The sequence below is a fragment of the Planococcus citri genome, chromosome 1, assembly GCF_950023065.1.
Source record: "Planococcus citri chromosome 1, ihPlaCitr1.1, whole genome shotgun sequence".
In the NCBI taxonomy this organism is placed as follows: Eukaryota; Metazoa; Arthropoda; class Insecta; order Hemiptera; family Pseudococcidae; genus Planococcus; species Planococcus citri.
Window position 1 is genome coordinate 63,043,656 of NC_088677.1, and position 23,860 is coordinate 63,067,515.

Sequence of the window (23,860 nt, forward strand, 5' to 3'; positions counted from 1 at the left end):
AAATTTAATCATAAAATTATTAAATGGATGCAAAACATTTTGAAAAAGGAAAAAAGCAACTTGTTACCCAAATAAAAAATTTAAAACAGTTTTTGGTTCAAAATTTCAAGCTTTTAAGAAAAATTTGCATTTTAAAAACAAACAAACATTTACACCAATGAAAAAATTGATATTTCAAGACAAAAAATTTTACATTTTAAAATCGCTGTATAGTAATAATATGAAAAAAGTCAACGGGTACTGGAAAAAAAACGTAAAAAATGAATGAAATTCAGGAGTAAAGGTAAGAAAAATTCATCAATATTTTCTTAAAGCATGGGGAAGAATCTTGAATGCTAGAACATTTTTCAATCCGAACAAAACTGAATCGAAAGAGGAAGTAAAAATACTTACATTATCTATCTGGGCCACAATTTCAGTTGCTAAAGTACGTACATTTTTCAATTTTTGATGAATTTTTGAAAACCAAATTTGGCCCAAAGATAAGAAAACTTGCAAATGTCGTCTGTCTGCTTGTCTAGCACCTTTTAAGGTACTTTACCCTTCTTTCCAGTTTTTCAAGGTCCTCTGTCTGCCTTTTGGGCCTCCCAAGGTTAATGATATTTGTGTCTAGCCCCTCAAGGTTATCTGCGTGCCCGTCTATATAGCTTCCCCAAGGGTTTCTGTCTGCTTGTTTGACCCCTCAAGGTCATTGATCCAGCTGTCTAGCCTCTCAAAGTCGTCGTCTGTCTGCCTGTCTGGCCTCTTAAGGTTATTAACCCGTCTCTCTGGCCTTTAAATGGCCTCTGTCTACTTGACGATCCTATCGAGGTCAATGACCTATCTGTCCAGCCTCTCAAGGTAGTCTGTCTGCCTATCTGACCTCTTAAGGTCATTGACCCGTCTGTCTGACTTCCCGGGATCGTCTGTCTGCCAGTTGGCCTTTCGAGGTCACTGACCTACCTGTCCAGCCTTTTATGGTCATTGACCTGTTTGTGTGGTCTTACAGGGTCAGGCCTCCCAAGGCTGCCTGCCCACTTGTCATGGCTACCTAAAGCTCCAAAATGCAAATTGAAAATTTTTAATTTAAAGGCCATGCAAGCTCCAAAAATAAATTTGAAATTTCGTAACTTGGAAGTATACATGCAAACCCAAATAATTGATCTGAAATTTAGTTATTTGAGAGCCACGTTAGCTCCAAGATTCGAATTGAGATTTCGTAAAGTTAGAGGCCATGGAAGCTCCAAAAATTGATTCGATTTTTTACAGTTTGGAGGCCACAGAGCTCCAAAATACAAATAATAAAATTTTTTAAACTGAAAGCCAATCTATGTCCCAAAAATCAATGTTAAACTCTGCAATTTAAAGGTAATGCAAACTTCGCAAAAATATTTGCTTTTTCATAGTGTAAAGGCCATGCAAGCTCCAATTCCAACTCAATTTTGAAAAATTGGCACTTTTTGCTTCCAGGTGACATTCACCGATTTCAACGATTCTTTCATCATTGGATAGAGGACATTGAACATAGCCTAACCCCAAATTTTCAGCTGCTGAAATATCAACTTCATCGGCTGAAAATTTCACCATGGGTTAGTCTCATCATATTTATTGAAATGCCGAAATAATATGAGAGGTTTCGGTATGCGACCTCCGCCGACTATTTTTGCCCAATTTTTCAAAATTGCCATGTGAAAATCGAAAAATCGCCCTGGAAGGCTGAAATATCAACTTCAGCAGCTGAAAATTTTGTGGTGGGCTATGTTCGATGCCCTCTATCCAATGGTGCAAGAATCATTGAAATCGGTGCATGTCACCTGGGGCGCTTCCCTTGTTAGTTGGGTTTTTAATCATTTATTGGTAGTGATAAAATTTTAAATTATTATACTCGTAGTAACAGAAAGAACCTGAATCTTCTACATGCATAGTTCTAGTAAAAAATAGATTTTTTAAAAATTATTGAAATTGAAAAATTGCTTGCTTGGCAGTTGAAGAGCTGAATTTTTTCACTAGCAAAGACATTTTGTTGATTTAAAGATAATTAAACTTTTTTTTGAATTCTTTTTTTGTAATTTTGAACACTTTTTGGATTTTTTTCTCACATCACTCGATAAATGGTCAAATTTTATGCCATTTTGAAGTATTCTCCAAAGAAATTATGGTTCTGATTTTAAAACAGGTATTTGCAGCCAGTAAAACTTACTTCAAAAAATTCATTCATTTTTGATCGACTTCGCATTTTTTTGGCGAAAATATTAAAGAACAAAAAACTGATAAAGAACAGATAGAAAATGAAATTTTTCGCGTTTTTGTTCTCGTTCTTTAAAAATTGATTTCGTGTTCTTTTCCTTTTGAAAATTGGTTTCACGTTTTCGTTTTTGTTCTTCAAAAAATGCCCCGTTCTTTTAAATTTTGTTCCGTTCTTTTAACACTGCTCAAAATGAAGATCCACCCAAAATTTGGTTAAAATCATCATGCATTTTAAAAACATGTTTACACTTATATTTTGAAAGCTTATCATTTTCAAAAATTTTTTCTTATTTTCAGCTAAGTTTGTTACTCGTTCAATTTTGAAAATATGGACAATTTTGGAGGAGAAACCCATTCACACTACATACTTATTTATATTTTTGAATTAATATTTTGTTTAGAAATTTCTATAAGAATTTGCGTTTCTAACTCATATTCATTTTAATGTTGATTACCAATTTTTAAACGGAAAAAAATTATAACACCGTGTCACCCGCATAATATTTTTAGCACAACACAGTCGAATAAATGAACCGTCTTAGTGACCACTGTAGGAGGAGGCATACGAACAGGAACGAAGAGAGGAAGAGAGAAAGATGTTGGCATAAAGGACGAGAATTGAAAAACAAAAAATGAATTATGTAGTTTTTCGGGCGAAATGAGATGTTAGTAAATGGCCCATGAAATAAGCCCGCGTCAACGTTTACAAAAGCAAGCAGTAAGCAGCAGCATTTCGCTTGGTTATGTTGGGAGGGTTCGGGTTGACAAGTTGGAGAAATTTGTTTGTCCGTATACAAGGTGGCGTCCACTAGACGTATACTCGGGGGCTACTTCAACAAATAGTTTTCCTGCCTTTGCTTAACATTCCGCGACAAAACAATTTATTGTTTTGTAAAATAATCTCCAGTTTCGCGTTTTGTTTTATTGTGTAACGTTTATTCGGCGGTATTTTCGTGTATCCTGATATTTTAACAGAATATTGCCAAAGAAGAAACGAAGAGAGAGAGAGTTAAATCTGTAAGGCGCGGTTATTTATAGAATAAACTTCCTTCTTCTCGAGTCCTTTTAATTTATACGACGTGTCCGAACGCCAAACCAGGAGATGGTGATGGCGGCGAGATGCGGAGAAATATGAATGAAACTTTAAAGTCTACATAGGTCGGCACGCGGCACGCAGCACGCAGCACGCGGCCTGCTGCGAGCTGCGATGCTTTTGCCTTTTATAATACTCGCGTATCTAACCGTGACTAACTCTAATGGTGTAAATTTTTTAACTAAAATTTAATCTTTCGACTCGGTGATAAAAACTTGGCGTCTATGTACGATGTACTACGAGCACGAGTACTTTACCTACCTCACGTGTAGCTAAATGTATACTTATACTATACGTATAAAGCTTGATAATTTATTTACGATTAATGTTGCTTATTACATTTACGTGCTTTGGCGAATTGTGTACATCTTTAACTGATTACCTTTACGTGATCATAACGACATTGTACGTAGAACGAATTACAAATCGGAGTCGGACTAAGTAATGTTGCCCAACTTGTAGGTATAATATTCTGTCACATCGTCTCCTAAATTCGATATATACCTCTAGACACCTGCTGAACCTACGCACAAGGCGATAATGACCCATTACACGTTCAACTTGCACTGAAATTTATACAGATTTAAAATTTCAGATTACGTGAAACATCTTGCCGAGGATTATGTTACCGTAATTACGTCCAAATACTTTAACGACCAGATAATGGCTGGTCTGATCGGTCGTACGCGCGAGTCTACAAAATAAAAAATATATAGAAAAAATCACCTGCGTTTCTTCCACAGCTCTTTTCACCTGCAGTCTCGTGTTCATAGAGATGGAGCAGGAGACCACATAAACTGAAACTTACTGAAGGGAAATTAATTACAAAATCGGTACGCTCGGTTTGTCTACATTAGAAAACGTTTTTTCCCCATCTCCCTTTACCTGGTCCTTAGTATGTTATCAACTTAATTATCCCTTAGAAAATCGAATGTTTTAAATATACACAGGTTTGTCCTCGTCCGCCTCCGCCCAACCCCTCCACGTGACTCTATTCTTATGGAAATTACATCCTAACGTGGATTACCCCTATTATACGGAATATTTTTCATCAATCAATCGCGAAATTACTATCTAATTTAATCGTCGTCGGTTTGTATTACCTGAAAACTCATCGTCCATTATGCGTAATTTTTTATTCAATAGAAATTACTCAATCTGGTAGATAAATGCTACGATACAGTATCCTTATTTAATGCAAAATAGATTACCTAGGTTGTAACTATAGCATAGTGTAGGTTTTTTTTTTTAGATAGGTAATCATGAGGTTTTCGTAGTCCATCTACATGTATTGCTCGTTGAATCACCTCCCTCGCCTTCTTTCCTGGCCCTTGTGTGAGTTGCGCTTCTTGGCAATATAGGAAATTAACACGGTTGTTTAAATATTTAATGTACGTAGTAGCATCGAATAGTTATACCTGCCATTATCTTATGCGTGAGAAAAATGCTAAAAATTTAATTATCAGCTTGATAAATGAACTATTTGCAATTAGGTATCATAAAAATAAAAAAACATTGAATTTCTTCGAATAAATTTCAATTTACCTAATGCAAGAATTATCGTAATTCGTACGAGTAATTTAGCTTCCATGTAGGTGTAGCTAGGTGATGAAAATTTAATAATACCTACTCGTAAATGTTTTTGTTCTACTGTCGTGACTTTTAACCTTGGCGAAGAAATTGAATGGTTTGAGAATTACGTGCAGATTGGCAGTTGGCGTTGGATGGCGCCATGATCAGTGATCTTGAAAAAAAAATTCGTTATATTCGTTTTGATGACTTTTTTAGTGTTTGGTAGAAAAATATGAGTAGAATGCAAGCAGATTTAATGAGGATGATTCGTTTTTGCTGTGAGTAATTTTTTTCGTTCATCAAATAGTATTTTGCACTTTTGGAATACGTACATAATTAACATTGAGTACACCTTAAAAAAAAGAAATTTTTCTTGAAAGGAAAATATTTCAATTGAGAAATTGAGGTTTGAGTTGCTCTATTTTATTCAAATGGATTTGGAGATGAAATGTTGCATTCTTCGGGGAAAATGTATGTTTAAAGTCAAAGTTATAGATGATGAAATTTCCAACAACTGAGGAATGATCCATTCGTTTACAGAGTGCTTGTTTGGTTTTTGAGTTATTCACAAAAAATAAAAATTTTTTCTCTTCCATTTTTCTGAACAATGTTCAATTTTTGCGTTAAAAAAATACATAAGGTTGGCTGCAAAATAAGTAAATTAATTGTTTCAATTTTGTTTTTGTTTTGGGGGGGGTGGGTTTATTTGTTACATTTGGCAATTCTAATTATTCGACAAATGAAAAATATTCAGCCTTTGGTACAGCAGAATAAAAGTTTGAATTTTACAAATAGGTACCTATCTAAAAATTACGACATTTTGATTTTTTTGTTCGAGTTGAACATTTGGTTTTTTTGTTTTGTTTCTCATGTTCAACAATACTGAAAAAGAGCAGGGGAGGGGACAAAGTTGACATTCGAACTCTCATCGAATGAATAAGTAATGATCGATGTGCCATTATTCTTTAACATGTTTTTTTTTTGAGTTTTGATGTTGAGATCTTATTTTGAAAATTATTTTGTTTGTTGATGAGAAAATACCGAAAGCTTAATTTTAGATCTCTTTGTCATTCTACTTGAAATCCTGCGAATAAATTCAGATGAAAATGAAATTTTGGTTATTTTATAAGATCGCTGGAAAGATTACTAAAAATAATTGGGATGAAATCGAAAGTGATGTGGATTGTGGGATGGGTTATCAAAATTATAAGAAATGACATAGACATAGAAATTTATTTTGAAAGTGCTTACAAACTACAATTTTGGTTTTATAAATCACTTATAATATTTTTGGAAAATTAAATAATCAGATGGAGTAATTTTGCTAGAATAATTTATTTGTTGGGATGGTAGAAAAAATGATTGAAAACTGTGATGGTAAAATATTGCTAAAATTGCATAATATCAATTTATCATGAAAATTACTCGAAGTTCGAAGAAAACTCATTGAGAATCTATATAGGAATCGTGAAGAGTGGCGGAAGAGCTCAGGTATGAATTGTAAGTTTTTTGAAAACCTCAACTCTTCAGAAAACTCAAAGCTGTACTCTATTACAAAATGAGTTTGAAAAATTCAGAGTCTTAGATTTTTTTTTCAAAAGTTTTCTAAAGAGTTCAAAAACTTTTTCACGTGAATTTTACTTACTTCATCTGGCCATTTCTTCAAGCAAAGTAGCTCGAGTAGCTGAAATGGTGCTCTTCAAAACTTAAAAAAATGTTGAAAAATTCTCAAGATGTAAATGGATGATAATATGCTTGTTTTAACCTTGTCCTTGACCTTGAAATGTCTCCCCTAAAAAACTATGGAAGGGAGGAAAGGCAAGAGTTGTTGTAATCTCTTTTCAAGCGAGAAGAGTCGAGAAAAAGTTTCGATTTTTTAAAAAGAAGAATTGAATTCAGAGTTCTACTTTTTTAATAAAGACGTGACGAGTTGGAAAATGGGCCATCTATAATTTTGTTGAAGAGTCTGCTCATCCCTAGAAGAGTCTTTCAAAATCATAAAAATTTATTTGAAAATTCGGTTAAAAGTTTTGATGTTTGGAATGATTGTTTTGGCCTCATTTCTGAGGATGACATTTTTTTTCGGTTTTATTATTGAAGCTGTGACAGCAACGTTTTAAGAACTTCTGTGCTGTTTTGTCAATTTTTTAAAAGCTTTTGTTAATTCTTCCAAAATTTGATGACGATTTTCACAAAGTTTTGAAAATTTTAATTACAATGACTGATGGGATACTTTTTTTTGTAAAATCCAATCTTTTCATTGACTTTTGACCCTATCGAATCACAAACAATTTCATTAAGAATTTGAGGAAGAAGAAGGGATTGAAATGCAGTTGTTTTTATTTTCGGACTTTGTGAAATGAGAGGGGATGATGCTTTTTGAAATATTTTCCAGTTCAAATAATACATACGCAATCATATTAAATCATCAAACTCCTTCATTGCGGAAAAATATGATTTTTTTTTGGGGGGGGGGAGGAAAGAAACAAAATATTTGATGAATAATTGAAATACATAGGAATAGGTACTTCGTATACTTTTGCCATAATTTGAGATTGAATTTTTTCAAAAATATTTTTTCCCATCAACATGAAAATGTGAAAAAGTAGGTATTTTTCGTTTATCACTGAAATGGGAGAAAAGGGAGCGTTGAAAAATTACCTCAATACATTTTTTTTGTGTATGATCTTTCTCACCTACTTGATATTAATGATTTTTTTTCAATGAAGGTGATTTCAAAAATCCTGAATACTGAAATTGAAATAATACCTATAATGTGAAATCAGGATAGAGATTCAGACAGGCTTGCGTTTTTATCTAATAGGACAGAAATGGACTGACTCCAATAAATATTTGATTTCTGTTTCTGAGAAAAAATCCAAAGATGCATTTTAATTACCATGCCTGAGAGAACTGCATCGTGCAAATAATTGAATTCAGATAAATGCAAATAGAAATAGGTACCTAATTCTGCAAAAAAAAAACTATAATATAAAAAATTTCAAATGAAGTCTATAGTTGTCGACGATGAAGCGTTGAAAGTACTAGCTTTAGCTAAATGATTAAATAAGAAAATCCAAAAAATACATCTTGATGCTATGCTAAAAAGCACGATATCTGTCTTCAGAGTTTCCTCGCTGTTGTTGGAATTGATTTTCATGTAACGACAAAAACAGTCTTATAGTACCTACTCTCGTATACAAAAATGGCGAAAAATTTAAATTTTAAATTCAGACGTTCGCTCAAGATGAAGACGGATTCGTATAAATCCGAAGGCGATAAGTATATACTCAAGGTGGAAATGCGAATGACCTTTTCCTTAACGTTATCGTCGTCCTACAGCTAGAGAGCTACGCATTACACGGAAGTCAGCCGATGGAATAATAAGCTGGTACCTTTTCTAGTATAGGTACCTAATGAAAATATAAGCCCAAACAAAGCCTAAAATTGTAATTACCAATTATCTAAATGCTTTACAATAGATTTGTGTTTTGAAGCCTACGCTTTATTCGTATACAGTATAAAGAGCCTAGATAACCACATCGCTCATATACGAGTATATATATTTGAGATGAAATAACGGAGGCGATAACAATGCCACCAGAGTCGCTGAGCATTTAAATCGACATACCTGAGCCTTATGTACGATAAAATCAATATAACAATTGCGCCACGTTCATAAATAAAAACACCACCGTACTAATGAATACGTATATATTTTCGTTTCACAGGATGAAATGGTCTTCATGAATACATCAAAGTGAGCCAGACTCAAAAAACCGGTCACCATTATCGAGTAAGTTTGAAATTTCAATTTAGAAGCACGCTTCTTCTCTTTTTTTTTTGTACCTGGTATCAAGAGAGGCGTGTTAATGTTACTTTTGATCGATAATACTGGTAATTCGTTAGATTATTCGTGGTAAAGCCATAAACGACGTAAAAAAAATCGAGTAATAGGAAAGAAAAAAAAAAAAAATCGAAAATGTCATTCCTATATCAAATATTGACTTGTGGGAATTGAAAGTTTTGATTTGTAAATTTAGGGTCATGAAGGTACCTACGTATTTTTTTCTTTTTCTCTTTTTTTTACTACAAATGAACCCTTCATTAGCATTTGAAATCTTGTGTGTGCTGCTTACTCAAGTGTGATATCTTTTGGCTGCTTCATTTGAACAGACAAAGCTTTTGGATTTTCGTTATATTCTTGGTTTTTTCCTTTTCTATCTCTCTCGACTTTTTTTTCGTGCAGTTCTGTTATTTTCATTTTTCAAAAAAAATAAAAAAATAATGATAAATAAAAGGAAAAACTGGAATAATTTTACTTTTTACTGAATTCGAAAGTATTACGTCAAACAGCGTCGGTGAAATTTGCCTTTTAGATTTTTGTTACTTTTTAAAATTTACAACGCTTGTTTAACTTTTGCAAAACAAAATAGTAGTTTTTTTCTTCTTCTTCTCTTTTGAAGACGGAGCAAAGGAGAGAGGTTGTTAAATTGGCGAAATATGTTTCACGAATGCGTAAAGCTGAGTTAATTAATGAACCTTCAGAGCTATAAATTTTTCATCTTTTCAACACGATGGCGGTTTTCACACGTTCGAGCGGAAGAAGTGAAATTATGGTATTTTTCACATAGATGGCAACAGAGAGAAGAAAGAACGCGAGACGCGCATCCTTAGAAACCTATCATTTTACAATTCTAATTATTCGCCCGGTAAAACAAGAACCTCCTTTCGAATGTAATTATAATTTGGCCTTTGTCGCTGTTCAAAATCTCTGTCGCCACATCACATAATAAATGACTACGTCTAATGGAGCTGCTCCCCCGATCTCCCCCTCCTGACTATTCACTCTTCATACAACTGTCGTACGTCAACGCGTGTTCATACATATACGCATGCAACTAATTTTTTAAAAATATATCTCGGAATCATCTTTCATGTTTTGTGGACAAGCCATCTATAAAAACTCCGGATGTGTGTGTCATCTTCGAAGGAGTTAATTGCCTAATGCCTATTAGGTTATAGGCATAGGTATCTAGTTCAGGGTGCGAAATGTTACCTTTTTTCTTCAACATCTTATTAGATTATTTAATACATCGCATCAGCTTTAATTACGAGAAAGAAAAAGCATACGAAGATGCGTACTAGAATTTGATTGTAAAGCTTTTCATTTTATTTATTTTTTTCCTTTAATTAATACCAAGAGCGAAAAACTTTCCCGAGTCGTAATTTTTTTCTGCTTTTATTTTTGTTGCGAAGTTGAACGTTGTTTTCCTTTTTTCTCACCTGAAATCCTATTACGTCAACTAAATAAAGCCGTAAACTTTTCATTTCTTTTTCAATTTAAATTTTTTCAAGTATTTTTCAAAATGCTTACCTTCGTATCGCGTGCACTTTTTCCCTTTTTTATCCACTCGCTATGAAATATTTTCCTGCAAATGTTTACTTTGCTGTAATTTTGTTTCAGTTTCCTGGATACTTACATATCTTTCTGTTTGCTCTGGTTTAGCTACCTACCTTCGTAAAATATGTATATTGAGTGTTTTTTTCCAACGTAGGTTTGTAAAAGAGACTTTGACTTTTTTGAAAAATTCTACAAGAATGTCTAGACACGGAGAAAAGTAAAAAAGAGGGTTAATTTCAATTTTTTTTTCAGCGTTTTTTTGCTGAGAAAGACTGCACGAGGCAAAATTTTAGTATTTTGTGATGGTGGATTTTATCTGAGGTGATGTTTAATTTTTTATATGAATTATAGAAGGTGCAAGTCGGGAAGGGGAAGGGAAGAGAAAGGAAATGAATATGGTGGTTAAAGTTGATGATTTGTTTGGGAAGAGATTTATTTTGTAGTGTGGATGTGAAAGAGGAAGCTGTTTGAGGAAGAGGTAGAATGTATTTTTTATGAGATTATGCTTGGAAACGTTTCGAGAAGTATCTCTTAACATACGAGTATGTAATTCTCAATTAGTTCATTATGATTTATTTTTCTAAAAAATCGAATTGATTTTATAAATTTTTTAAACATGAGAACTGAACGCGAATCGGAACAAAAACATTCAGGGCTCCAAACTGAAACCGAAACCCATATCATTTGGTGCAGCAGCCCTGAAAACATTACAGAAAAATTTTACTAAATGGATGTGAAAAAATTCAAACAATGTGATAGGCAGTCATTTCAGAATATTTCAAGAGTAACTTAATACAAAAAATACCTATCAAATTTTGAGGCTCAATAAAATTTTCCGCTGGTACTCAAAAATCCAATTTTCCAATTTTTCGTATTTTCGATATTTTGGGAATCCCTGGAAAACTGGAAACCTGCCATTTGCGCCAAACGTAACGTTTTGAAGTTCAATTATCTATATGAAAAAGTTCAATTAAGCTCTCTCCTTATGTTCGTAATTTTGAACTCTTCTTTTAGAGCCTCCCACTTTAGGAACCCCTAAACAAGGCGTTTATGCATATTTTTTCAAATAAATAATTGAAGAATTTACATGTGAAACACACTAGCAAGTGCTCGATAATTTTTCATTTGATTTTTCCTGTAATTTTCAAAATTGAGTTATTTTCGGTAAAATTCTGAGATTAAGTATAGGACTCTTCGAAAAAATGTTAGAGTCACGTTTTCACAATTCCAACGAAGTAAAATCTCAGAATTTCACCCAAAATAACTCAATTTGAAAGTTACTGAAAAAATTAAGTGAAAAATTATCGAGCACTTGCTAGTGCGTTTCAAATGTTAATTCTTCAATTTATTTGAAAAAATATGCATTAACGCTTTTTTAGGGGTGCCTAAAGTGGAGAAAGCTTAAAAAAAAGGGTTAAAATTTGTAAACCATGAAGGAAGATTGAAATTAAAATAAATTTAGGGAAATCGGATTTTTTTGTCCTCACAAATAATAAAATTTTCACTATAGCTTTAGGCCCTCGCTTCGCTCAAACAACAAAATGTCATCTTCTATTTTCGAATTCAATTTAGGTGTAATTATTTTTCAAAAGCCATGGAAAAAAGTTGTGAAAACATTGAATGTTTTTAGCATCTGAAAAAATTCCAAGTGGAAAAATGCTTTGATATGGAATTTTTTTCTGACAATCTCAAAAGTTATGGCAAAAGATGTGCACAAACCCTTTTGGCAATCTGTTTAAATGGAGAAGAAAGTACAGAATTATGATATCAATTTGCTCAATCACCAATTTTCTCGCTATTTCTTCTCGATAATTCTCTAAACTCGTATCCATTTTGAAGTAAAGTACTGTACATATAAGTCTTGAATGAAATTCGTATTTTGACGATTTCTTGAACTACCTTCTGTGTACCTACATTTAATAAATTTCATTTCCTTTTTTTCACGTCAATTTTGTAAAAACCTCCATAATTCCAGCTTGAATTCTAGGAAAAGGTTCAAGTTGTGTAGAGGCAGGGCATGGCATGGCAGGTCTTTTCGAAAATTAAAGCATCTTTTTTTACAGTAAAAATAAATCATTTTGAAATATCCTAGCACATTTTGTTCATTTCACTTATGTAATGTAGGTATATATACGAAGGCTTCTCAGGGTTTCGGTCGGATCAAGGTGTACCATTACACGGTTACATATGACGATCCACATATTCTGGGTACGTATAGAGCTGTCGAGGTACGGTGTGCAATGTTAAACCCTTTGAAATACTCCATTTGTAGGTAAGGTAGGTAACTCTACCTAACCTAAGTTGGAATATATACTTACGAAAGCGAGACGAACTAAGTAATTACGAACACACTACACTCGTATAGTATACTCGTATAGTATATAGCACAGTCTATTGCGCCAATAAAGAATACGCCGGCGAAAAATTCTCACTGTGGCTTAAATTTTCCACACCTCAGTCGTTGGAGGAATTCTGGGTATAGCAATAATTTTATGTAAAGAGCTGATACAGTAGTACACGTCCGGATAACTTAATGCCTTTTTTATCCAGTGCAATTTACGTTCGTATAATGGTTGGAAGTGTATAAGAGAGTGCGTGCCTTATACGCCGCCTCACTGTTATACGGGTTTTGACTGTCTTTGCTTCGCGTTTAATCCTGATTTATTTTCCGTACAATAAAGCAGTTGTGGATTGCGCTGAACCACGGTATTTCTTAAAACGATACCATCTTTGTTACGACTTCAATTTTGCTGACTCGTGCTAATCTGTTAGCTTTTATTTAAGCTCCTTTGAAAGTATAATTAATTAACATCTTTGCCTGCGAGTTATTTGTTTTAAATTTACCGTTTCGTAATTTAAAACTATTTTACACGTCGGTCGGACTCGAGCTTGAGGCTTTCCGATGAGCTATGCTAATGTCTTCAGTTCTTCACGTAGTACGCATGCGGTCGACGGTTGCGGGAAATTTTCCGACCGAAGGTTCTTCGTGTGATGATGTTTAAAATTTTGGATGAATTTTTTTCGTGCGGTGGTCAGGGCGTTGAATTAAAAAAAAAAGTTTTTTCGCTTCATTTTCTATGTACAAATGTTTCGTCTTTTTTTAAAACTTTTAGAGTCTTGTCTTGAGAACACTTCCTTGATCAGATTTTTTTAAAAATAATTCCTGGAACAACATTTTGATATGTTTTTGTTAGGGTAGGCATGTTATTCTAATTCTTGACCAATTTCTTAACCAATTTTTTGATTCCAAGTATCTTTAATTTTTATTGGTCACAGATATCGTATGTATTTCAATGCAAAATTATATTTTGTTGGAATGTAATTTTTCAACTTTCATCTATGGTGGGTGGAAGGGGTGAATGCTCAACACAGGAATGCATATTAGGGCGGGTCGAAAAAAAACGTAGGTCTCGGAATTTTCTGAAATTCACATATGTGGTTTCTTTTGAGTTGAAACCGCCCCAAAAAATTTTTTAGCCCCCCGCGGCACCATGGGGCTGAGCCACGTGGCCTCAAAGTGGGGCCATTTTAGCTAAAAATTCACGTTTTTCAGGTTTAAAGCTCCAAAACCGATTTTTAAAATTTACGGCTAGCACTCAATTTGTAGTGTTTGAGATGCTGAATCTCCCTGTGGAGTTCGTTTTTTTGTTCGGTGGTCCCTTACGTCGGCAACTTTTCGTTGAAAGTACAAAAATTGCTGATTTTAAGGTGTCACGAAAACGTTTTCGCGAATTTATGCCCAAATGGTGTTTTATAGGGGGACATATCGATGTAGTAAGTTGTGTATGTAGTCGAGGGGTTAAATTTAGAATCATCAATATGCCCTCAGATCGCTGACAGGGCACATGATTCAAGTTTTATACAAGATTTTAGGATTTCATCAATTCGAAAATTTCATCAGATTGCTTCTACCTACTTTTTTTCATGTTTTCAAAAAAAAAATCATTTCATTTTTAAAAAATTCAATTTTGAATGACATATGTATCTTGGAAATACCTACACAAGACCTTTTTTTGTAAAATGTGAAAATCATTCGAAAATATCGAAAAATGGTGGACCATTAAAAAACGACAAAAATCGAAAATGAATTGAGAAGCATCAACGCGATGCCTAAAGTGGAATCAAAAAAGGATTTTTGTGGTCTTTGATTGTTTTTTTTTTTTTCATTTTTTATGTTAATTTGTACTTTGAATTTTGGAAATTAAAACTGTTTTTTTGGCTCAATTTTGACAAGTATTGTCACACTTTCTGCAATTTTGACAAATCATCATTCAATTTTGAGAATTTCCAATTAATTCTTGGTAGGTATGTACTTTTCAATAATCTAAGCAGTCTGTGCAAGATTTTACCCAAATGAGACATTTTCTCAAATTTTTGTCGCTTTTTGATGGTCCACCATTTTTCGATATTTTCGAATGATTTTCACATTTTACAAAAAAAGGTCTTGTGTAGGTATTTCCAAGATACATATGTCATTCAAAATTGAATTTTTTAAAAATGAAATGATTTTTTTTTTGAAAACATGAAAAAAAGTAGGTAGAAGCAATCTGATGAAATTTTCGAATTGATGAAATCCTAAAATCTTGTATAAAACTTGAATCATGTGCCCTGTCAGCGATCTGAGGGCATATTGATGATTCTAAATTTAACCCCTCGACTACATACACAACTTACTACATCGATATGTCCCCCTATAAAACACCATTTGGGCATAAATTCGCGAAAACGTTTTCGTGACACCTTAAAATCAGCAATTTTTGTACTTTCAACGAAAAGTTGCCGACGTAAGGGACCACCGAACAAAAAAACGAACTCCACAGGGAGATTCAGCATCTCAAACACTACAAATTGAGTGCTAGCCGTAAATTTTAAAAATCGGTTTTGGAGCTTTAAACCTGAAAAACGTGAATTTTTAGCTAAAATGGCCCCACTTTGAGGCCACGTGGCTCAGCCCCATGGTGCCGCGGGGGGCTAAAAATTTTTTTGGGGCGGTTTCAACTCAAAAGAAACCACATATGTGAATTTCAGAAAATTCTGAGACCTACGTTTTTTTTCGACCCGCCCTAATGCATATTCAACTGCGCATTGATATCTTAACGAAATATCAAAATTGAGTACCTTAGAGTCAAACCCAGAATTCTCCACTTTTCACTATTTTGAGAAAAACGCAAAAAACTGATGGAAGGTGGGTATCAGTAGTAACAGGTTTCTGATCTCGTCTATATATGTGACGCAACGCGACAAAATCGACCTTCGAGCCGAAAACAAGTTTTTGAGTTATGGGGGGTTAAAGTTTTCAGTCCAGTTCTGCTCGTTTAGCGGAAGTGCTTGCGTTCTAATCAGGTTCTCCGGCTAAACTGAGCTAAACATAGTCTTGGATAACGTTTCTTGCCTGTTTTGTGTGAATATCACTGGGTAAAATGGTTATTTACATTGATACAGGGGGCTCAGTCGTGATTGCGCTCATTTTTTCAATTTTTCATTTTATTTTTTCATTATTTCAATTTTGAAATCGATCTGGAGGCGAAACAAAGCGTTCTACGAGAAAAATACATCGAGCAAAGTTGTAGAGAATTAAATTTCCAAAAACCTACAAGAGGTTTATTTTTCTCCTAAATGCATAGTTTTTCTGTTTTTCTCAAAAAACAGAAATTTTATGGTAATCATCATGAGGTTTTTGTTTTTTGAGAAAAACAGAAAAACTATGCATTTAGGAGAAAAATAAACCTCTTATAGGTTTTTGGAAATTTAATTCTCTACAACTTTGATCGATGTATTTTTCTCGTAGAACGCTTTGTTTCGCCTCCAGATCGATTTAAAAGTTGAAATAATGAAAAAATCAAAAAAAAATCAAAAAAATCAAAAAAATGAGCACACTTTTGACTGGATTACCATGTATTTGGAGCTATGCAAATCATAGGGACTTCTGGGTGGTTTTAAATGATTTTTGAATGTCCGAGTACCAAAAATCCGTCAAAAAGTGAAAAATAATTTTTTAGGTCCGAAGGTCGATTTTGTCCCGTTGCGTCACATATAGTGCTTCGGGTAACAATCGAATTGAAATTTTTTTTTTTTCAAGTCTTTCCATAGCAGTAATTCACGATACCATTTTGGAGAATTCTGGTTTTGACTCCAAGTTCGTAAAAAATGTCGAAAATACATGAAAATGCATGTTAAAATGAGGGATAATTCCAGATTCAAGTCTGTCGAAAGTATCTCAAGGTTGTTTACAGTCGACTGGAATGAAAACAAATTTTTTTTTGAAGTATTTTTTTCAAAGTTTGATTTGAACGGGGTACTTTGGACCCCCTAACCATCATGGTATCGGATGGGGTAAAATGTAGAATGGCAACTGATGCGTAACTACTAACTGTACCCAAAACGACCATAATCTCATTTTTGAAAATTTTGGACATTTTTCGGAGTTCGACTCGGACCCGGTACTTTGGACCCCCCCTGACTGCGTCATTGTGTCAGATAGGTAAAAACGGAGAATGGAAATCGATGCGTACCTACTAACTGTACCAAGAACAATCATAACCTCATTTTTGAAAAATTTGGAGAATTCTGAGTTTGACTCTAAGGTACTCAATTGTCGTACCCACTTTTATTTTATCAGGTGTTGTTACCTACTTCAATTTCCACTCATCCCCTCATTAAAAAAATTATATATAATACTCTAAAGTGGGGAAGGGGGAACTGAATCTAAATTTTTAATTACCCAAGTTCCTTTTAAGCACATAAAAAATATTTTTACCGAAAGTTTTTAAAATTGAGTCATTTTCAAGGTGACTTACTCAAAACTCCCTCCTCCATACTTTACAAAAAAAGACTACAATCCAATCCTCTTTTCAACGTTTTTTTGATATTCCAGAAATTATATCAATTTTTTTTCTCGTGAGGGACTTTCTTCGCATTTTGATAGGTTTTTGGAAATTCTGATTCTGATTTTAAAAACCGTTTGACCCCAAAGTTAAAAATGAGCCCTTTAGAGGGACGAGCTTGAAGTCTACAATTTTGAAAAATGGATTATGGTGTCAAAGTATAGGTTTTTGGGAAAATCAAACTCTCAGAAGAAGGGTTGGGGGCCAAAAATTTTGAAAAATGCGCAATATCTCCGGGTATTAAGATTCCTCCGGAGAGTCTGCGGGTTTGATTTTGAAGCCAATAAGCTGTTTTCACTGTCAAAATCAGCACCTTTGAAGATGACGATTTATACTTAATTCAACACCCATTTACTCGTAGTTCATTCAATGTTTGAAGTTTTTCTTTTTCTTTTGTGGGCCAATTTTTTTTTTTACAAAATAAAAAAGCAAAATATGTTTACAGAACCCTAAAAGTACATACTTTTTTGGAGTAGCGTATACAAATCATTTTTTTGCTTCACATTTTATTCCAGTTTGATGACATTTGATTAATTTTATTGGTAAACTTTGATAATCTACGCAATTTTCACAACATGTTGCTCAAATTCTGAGATATTTTAGTAAATTTTTTTAAATTTTCAATTGTTTTTATATCATTTTCAACAAATTTTAACGTTGTTTTGTGCAATGTTTGTCACATTTAGTTCAATATTACTGAAATTTCATCATTTTTTGTGAATTTTCAATAATATGAGTACAATTTTATGCAATAATTTTTGCTTAATTCAAGTAGGATTTATTACTGTTTGATGATTTTGATAGCATTAAATGCTGTTTTTGTGTGTTTTCATGTCATTTTTAACATATTTTCACAGTATTTTATGCAGATTTTGCTACATTTTACTAAAATTTCATCAATTTTTTGAACGGTTTTTGATATTTTGACATTGTTCTTTCATCATTTGAACGGGTTTTTTGTTATGTTTTCTGCAGTTTTTGTAGAATTTTGCTTGAATTTTACTGATTATTGGCAAGTTTAGATGATTTTAGTACTTTTTATTTGTTTTTACAATTTTAAACACATTTTGACAAAATCTTATGATTTTTGCCAAATTTTATCAAATTTTATCAGTTTTTGGTTATTTTTATAATGATTTTAATGCTCTATTCTTTTTCGTTTTCATGTCATTTTTTCATGTTTTTTACAATGCATTTATGCATATTTGGTTAGATTTTGATCAATTTTGCTGAAATTTCATCATTTTTGGTTCTTTAAAATTTTATGCAATTTTTACTAAACTTTTCAAATTTTTCCAAGATTTTATCAGGTTTTGGTAAGTTTTAATGATGCCATTTTTACATGTTGTAACAACGTTCCACTCAATGTTGTGTGAATTCTGTCAAATTTTGATGAAATTTCATCAGTTTTTGTCAATTTTCAATGTTTTAAAGGATATTTTCGTGCTTTTATATTTTAAGGGATTTTTTTCAAAACAATGTTTCATATGATTTTTGTCAAATTTCCCCTAATTTTACCAAAAGTTTATCAGTTTTTGGTGATTTGAAATTATTTCAATGTTTTTTGAAAATTTTTTTATGTCATTTGTACTTAACATGTTTTTTATAACTTTTTATGCATTTTTCTCCGACTTCCGCCAAATTTTGCTGTAATGTGTAGCTGCGTATCTACCAATATTTTTTCTGTTATTTTTAAGATTTTTTGTTTCTTCTGTTAAATGCATTTTTCTGTTTGAACTGAAATTCTCGGAGAAAATTTAAATCTTCAGAAATCTCATGTTGAAAAAAGTCCAGAAATTCTTTACCGTACTAAACAAGAATTTCTGTCCTTTTTATAGCTTCATCATTTTTTCATTTTTTCATAAATTTTTCGATATTTATCTAAACTTGCAAAAATTAACTAAAAATTGAGAAATCAATTCTTGAGCGGTTGAAAATTTATACATATGTTCTTCCTGAAGACTTAATATTTAGTCAATTTAAATGGAAGAGGGAGCCAAGAGGATTTGTGTACGTTTCTTTTAAAATAGATTCTTAACGATTATTAGACGAATTTTTCACTTTGGTACCAGGTACTAGGAATAGGTCCGTAATAGCTAGAAAGAGCAACAACACCACTTATTAAATTGATACCATCCTTGTATGTTTTTTTTTCGCATAACGTACCCTTTGATATTCGCAGTAACTTATTTTACTTACTATAGGAGCCTTTTGTAAATTTGGAATTTCAATACACACGATATGGTACACGATGAAAGTACCTACTCGATATTATGTATCATACGGTTGATCGAACCAAGAACCTATACTGCTCTTGTTAACTTTCTACGGTCTCGACATTCCGATCATATTGTGTATTAGCTTTCGTTTTCGATTAAGTACTTATACTCTAGGAAATTCATCTGTTTCGCTTTCTAATCTCGAGTGTAGAATTTTTCCTTCCTATTTGGCTAAAATTTAGACGGTATTTTGGTATCCAATAACGTCGGCTATCTAATTAAATTAACGACAGTTAGAAAAGACCAATTTCACAGCTAAAATTTTACACAAACGTAAACCATTTATCGATAATAGGTACCTACTCTTCCTTATAAGCCTATATTGTGTAATGTACACGCGAGATATATATGTATAAAAGTTCTCACTATAAAAACGTTTAAAGGCGGGTAATAATGAAGCAGCTTTTAGTGTTGTTCTAATTTTCTCAAATATTGCGCATCTTTGAGCGCGAGAAAAGTTACCAAAGGGAAGAAAAAACCCTATAGTAGTCAATAGAGGCTATTTAAAGTACCCCTTACGGTGTGGCTATTCCCTTTAGTGCGGTGTTGAGACTGGATGTTTCGATGATGGTTTTTAAGTAAATGGAAATAGCGGTCATCAAAATAATTTATTTTCCAACGATAAACAACCCCACTGCCCCGGATTGATAATGAAAAACAAGCCGGAAGAATGAAACGCGCCGAAGAAAGGTTGAAAGAAAAATAAAATTTTACAATGGAATCGAACACCGTTAGTTTAATCTGTTCGTAAAATATTTATGTATTTTAGTTTGTATATTGAACCGAGAGAGAGGTCTAGAAGAAAAACCAATATAAATACAAAATTTAACGTTTATATAGCCGCTCGCAATGAATTTAAAGCGAAAATTTTTTCAACGGGGGTTCTTCCGGTGATGAGCTTTGTTGTTTAGTACTTTGGAGGTTCGCTAGGTTTCCGTGTTGGGGGAGCAAATTATGTTGAAGACCGTAATAAGGTATCCAGCACAGTGGACCAAATCACAAAAAAGTTGGGATTTCAACGAATGGTCGTTTTGGACAATAAAAATTTTGAAAAAGCTCAAATCCAATTTTTTTCAAAAATAATTTAACAACATGAGTAAAAAATATTACTCAAAACCACTCTTTGAAAATATTTTTTAAAAATTAATAAGAAAAAAAAAGTCGTTATAACGATAGTAAAAAAGGTCATTTGGCATTTCTCAAGTTGAGCAAAACAAAAATTTAGGTGAGAACATTTTTCATCAAGTCATTATTTCTCTCTATTTATTATTTGAGAATTGTGGAAATTTTTCCTCATTTCCCCCTCCTTTATCGGGTTGTTTTCATTTTTTTTAATCCAGTTCGCCAGTAAAAATCATAAAATTATTTTTATTTCATCGAAATGAAAATAAAAATAAATAAAATGTACAAAATTGGCTCGATAATAACGTAAATTAAGTTGGGAAAATTGCATCTGTCAAAAATGCACATCTGGAAAACATCTCTATTTGCAGTATCGTGGATCACTGCACACGAATGATAATCATTGCGTTATTCCGCACCACTTTGCGATGGTTAGATTTACAGTAATAACCTTATAAAGGTCGTGTTTCAATGAAATAATAGAACAATAATGATGTTTCAATGTCTGCACAAAATTCTATGCTCCTATCACACAATAGTAATTACATTAACGAGTGAAATAGTAGCCTAAACGATTCATAATGTAATTTGGAATTTAACTCGAAGCGTAGCTGGTTTTAAAACATCCCACCGTATTTGGTACCATAGCCTAATGTTGTCGGCTCGAAAAATATACACTTTCAAAAAACGTCTCTTTATCCTTACGCATATAAGTCTAAAACCACTGTATAGCACTACCATCTTCACATCACTCCAAAGCTCCACATTCTACACATACACACCGAGTATGAAATGAGTATACGCAACCTAAAAAGAACAGATACTATAAAGTCTTACATGGAAAAACAGGGAGGAAAAAAAATACACCAATTCACTTTAATTCATCCCGTTAGCATTAGTCGTTCGAGTTTACTCGAGTGCTATTACTTGAACGGTGTATAGTGTGTAGCAAAAGATAGAAAAGTACTCAAGTAAAATAGAAATTATTATAGATAACAAATGCTGTAGCACAATATTTCGTAACGCGCGCGTAATAAAAACGAGTAATTACAAAAGGAATTTTATTAAATTGACGTGTTTTTTTTTTCGCTTTCGCATACAGACGACAATAAATTTACTATCTTTTCAAAAATAAATGAGTTGTAATAATTTAATGAAAAAACTTTAAAATATTACGTTACTTTACGGGTGTATAGTTTGGAGAAGGTTGACTGAGGGCAGGGGTGTAAAAAAGCTTTGTAAACGATGTTTCCATTATTTTTATTTTCTCCGTATTACACAGAGAAAAGAAATATAAATTAATTATTTGCAAAAACTTCTCATATTTATATATTTGACAGCTTGTTTCAATTACTGTTATGTCTTTGTGTGGATATACAGGGTGTCCTGTTAAATGTCCATCATGATCCAGATTCAGGTGTAATTAACAACAAACCGCTCGTGGATATTGAAATGCCTGCCCTTTTAGGCTTTTTGGAAGATTTGATTTTTTTCACTTTTTCTAGAATTCACAAAACTGCATGTCAAAAATTTACTTTTGAACTAGCACTTCTGGAATTTGAGGGTAACCACAAAAAAGGATCGAGATAGTGTCCATGTCCAATATGCAGCAACCATATTACTCTAACGGACGAAGGTCAAAATTGAGAATACGCGTTAATAGTCGGGGAGCCCGCTTAAGGATAAATTGCACTCCCCCCGTCGATCCCCCGGGACAACTTTTTTCTTAAAGGGGGAGTACTAATGGTAAGGAACATTGCTAGCCCTTGTACTCAACAAAAAAAGTGGCCCTATTTACAAAATGGCGGCCATTTTGATTGATAGGTCAGCCGAAATCGCAGATTTTGCGTTCCAACATAGGACTTGCACAACATTTTTTAAACTGTACAAAGGTAGATCGAAAGATCAAGCAAACATTTATCATCTGTCAAAATTTCAAGTGCTAAAGTGCGTTTTTCGATTTTTGGTGAATTTTTGAAAATCCAATTTTGGCCAAAAATGAGGGAAAAAATCAAAATTTTACCAAATTGATCAAGAAACGTGAAATTTGGGATATAACCTATTTTCGACATGCCAAATCGATTGGAAATAGTTTCAAACCGTTTTGAGCAGTTCTGGAGCCTCCAGCTGTTTTTTGGAACTCGAAATTTCCACAAAATTTCATCAAAATGGAGTTGGAAAGCTGAAATTTATTCTTCAAACTGATTTCAATACGCTACGAGGTCGACTGCAGGTGTATTTCAAGTCGTTTTGGAGCCTCCAGTGACCTTTTGAAAATTACTGGAGTCTCCAGTAGATTTTTGAGATCAGAAATTTCCCAAAATCCGAAATTCATTCTGCAAACTAATTTCAATACGTTACAAAGTCGACAGCAGGTGGATTTAAAATCGGTTTGGAGCCTCCGTCGACTTTTTGAAAATTACTGGAGCCTCCAGTAGATTTTTGAAACTGGAAATTTCCCAAAATTTCATCAAATGGAGATAGAAAGTCAAAATTCATTCTGCAAACTAATTTTAATACGCTACGAAGTCGTCTGCTGGTGGATTTCAAGTCGTTTTGGAGCCTTCATCCACTTTTTAAGAGGTCGTATGGTGTTTTTTGGAAAATTGAAATTCCCAAGAAGTAGCTGGAAGCTTCAAAACCATTTGAAACCATTTGAAACCACCATGTAGTAGACTTCATATCGTATTGAAATTAGTTTGCGAAGTAAATTTCAGTTTGCCAACTCCATTTGGTAAAATTTTTCGGGAATTTCAAGTTTTAAAAATCTGCTAGAGGCTCCAGTAATTTTAAAAAAGTCGATGGAGGCTCCAAAATGATTTGAACCCACCTGAAGTCGTCTTCAGAGGGTGTTAAAATTGGAGCGTAGAGTAAATTTCAGCTTTCCATCTCCATTTGATGAAATTTTGTGAAAATTTAAAGTTTCAAAAATCTGATGGAAGCTCCAGTAATTTTCAAAAAATCGATGGATGCTCCAAAACGACTTGAACCCCCCCCCCTGATGCTGACTTCTTAGCGTATTGAAATTAGGGTGCAGAATTAATTTCGGCTTTCCAACTCCATTTGATGAAATTTTGTGGGAATTTCGAGTTTCAAAAATCTGCTGGAGGCTCTAGAACTGCTCAAAATGGTTTTAAACAGTTTCCAATCGATTTGGCATGTCGAAAATAGGTTATATCCCAATTTTCAGCTTTCTTGGTCAATTTGATGAAATTTTGATTTTTTCCCCCTCATTTTGGCCTAAATTTGATTTTCAAAAATTCACCAAAAATCGAAAAAA

The 23,860-nt window shown here is 33.2% G+C and overlaps 1 protein-coding gene across 3 annotated transcripts in view; it reads left to right on the forward strand.

The window, feature by feature from the left end:
* The window catches only part of LOC135833255 (leucine-rich repeat neuronal protein 1-like), a 579,754-nt gene that overhangs the window by 299,223 nt on the left and 256,671 nt on the right, over positions 1 to 23,860 (forward strand). For all 3 annotated transcript variants that reach the window (XM_065346963.1, XM_065346965.1, XM_065346964.1), the window contains exon 4: positions 8,623 to 8,687. The gene's annotated coding sequence lies outside the window, so the exon portion shown is untranslated. The remainder of the gene's footprint in view (positions 1 to 8,622; positions 8,688 to 23,860) is intronic.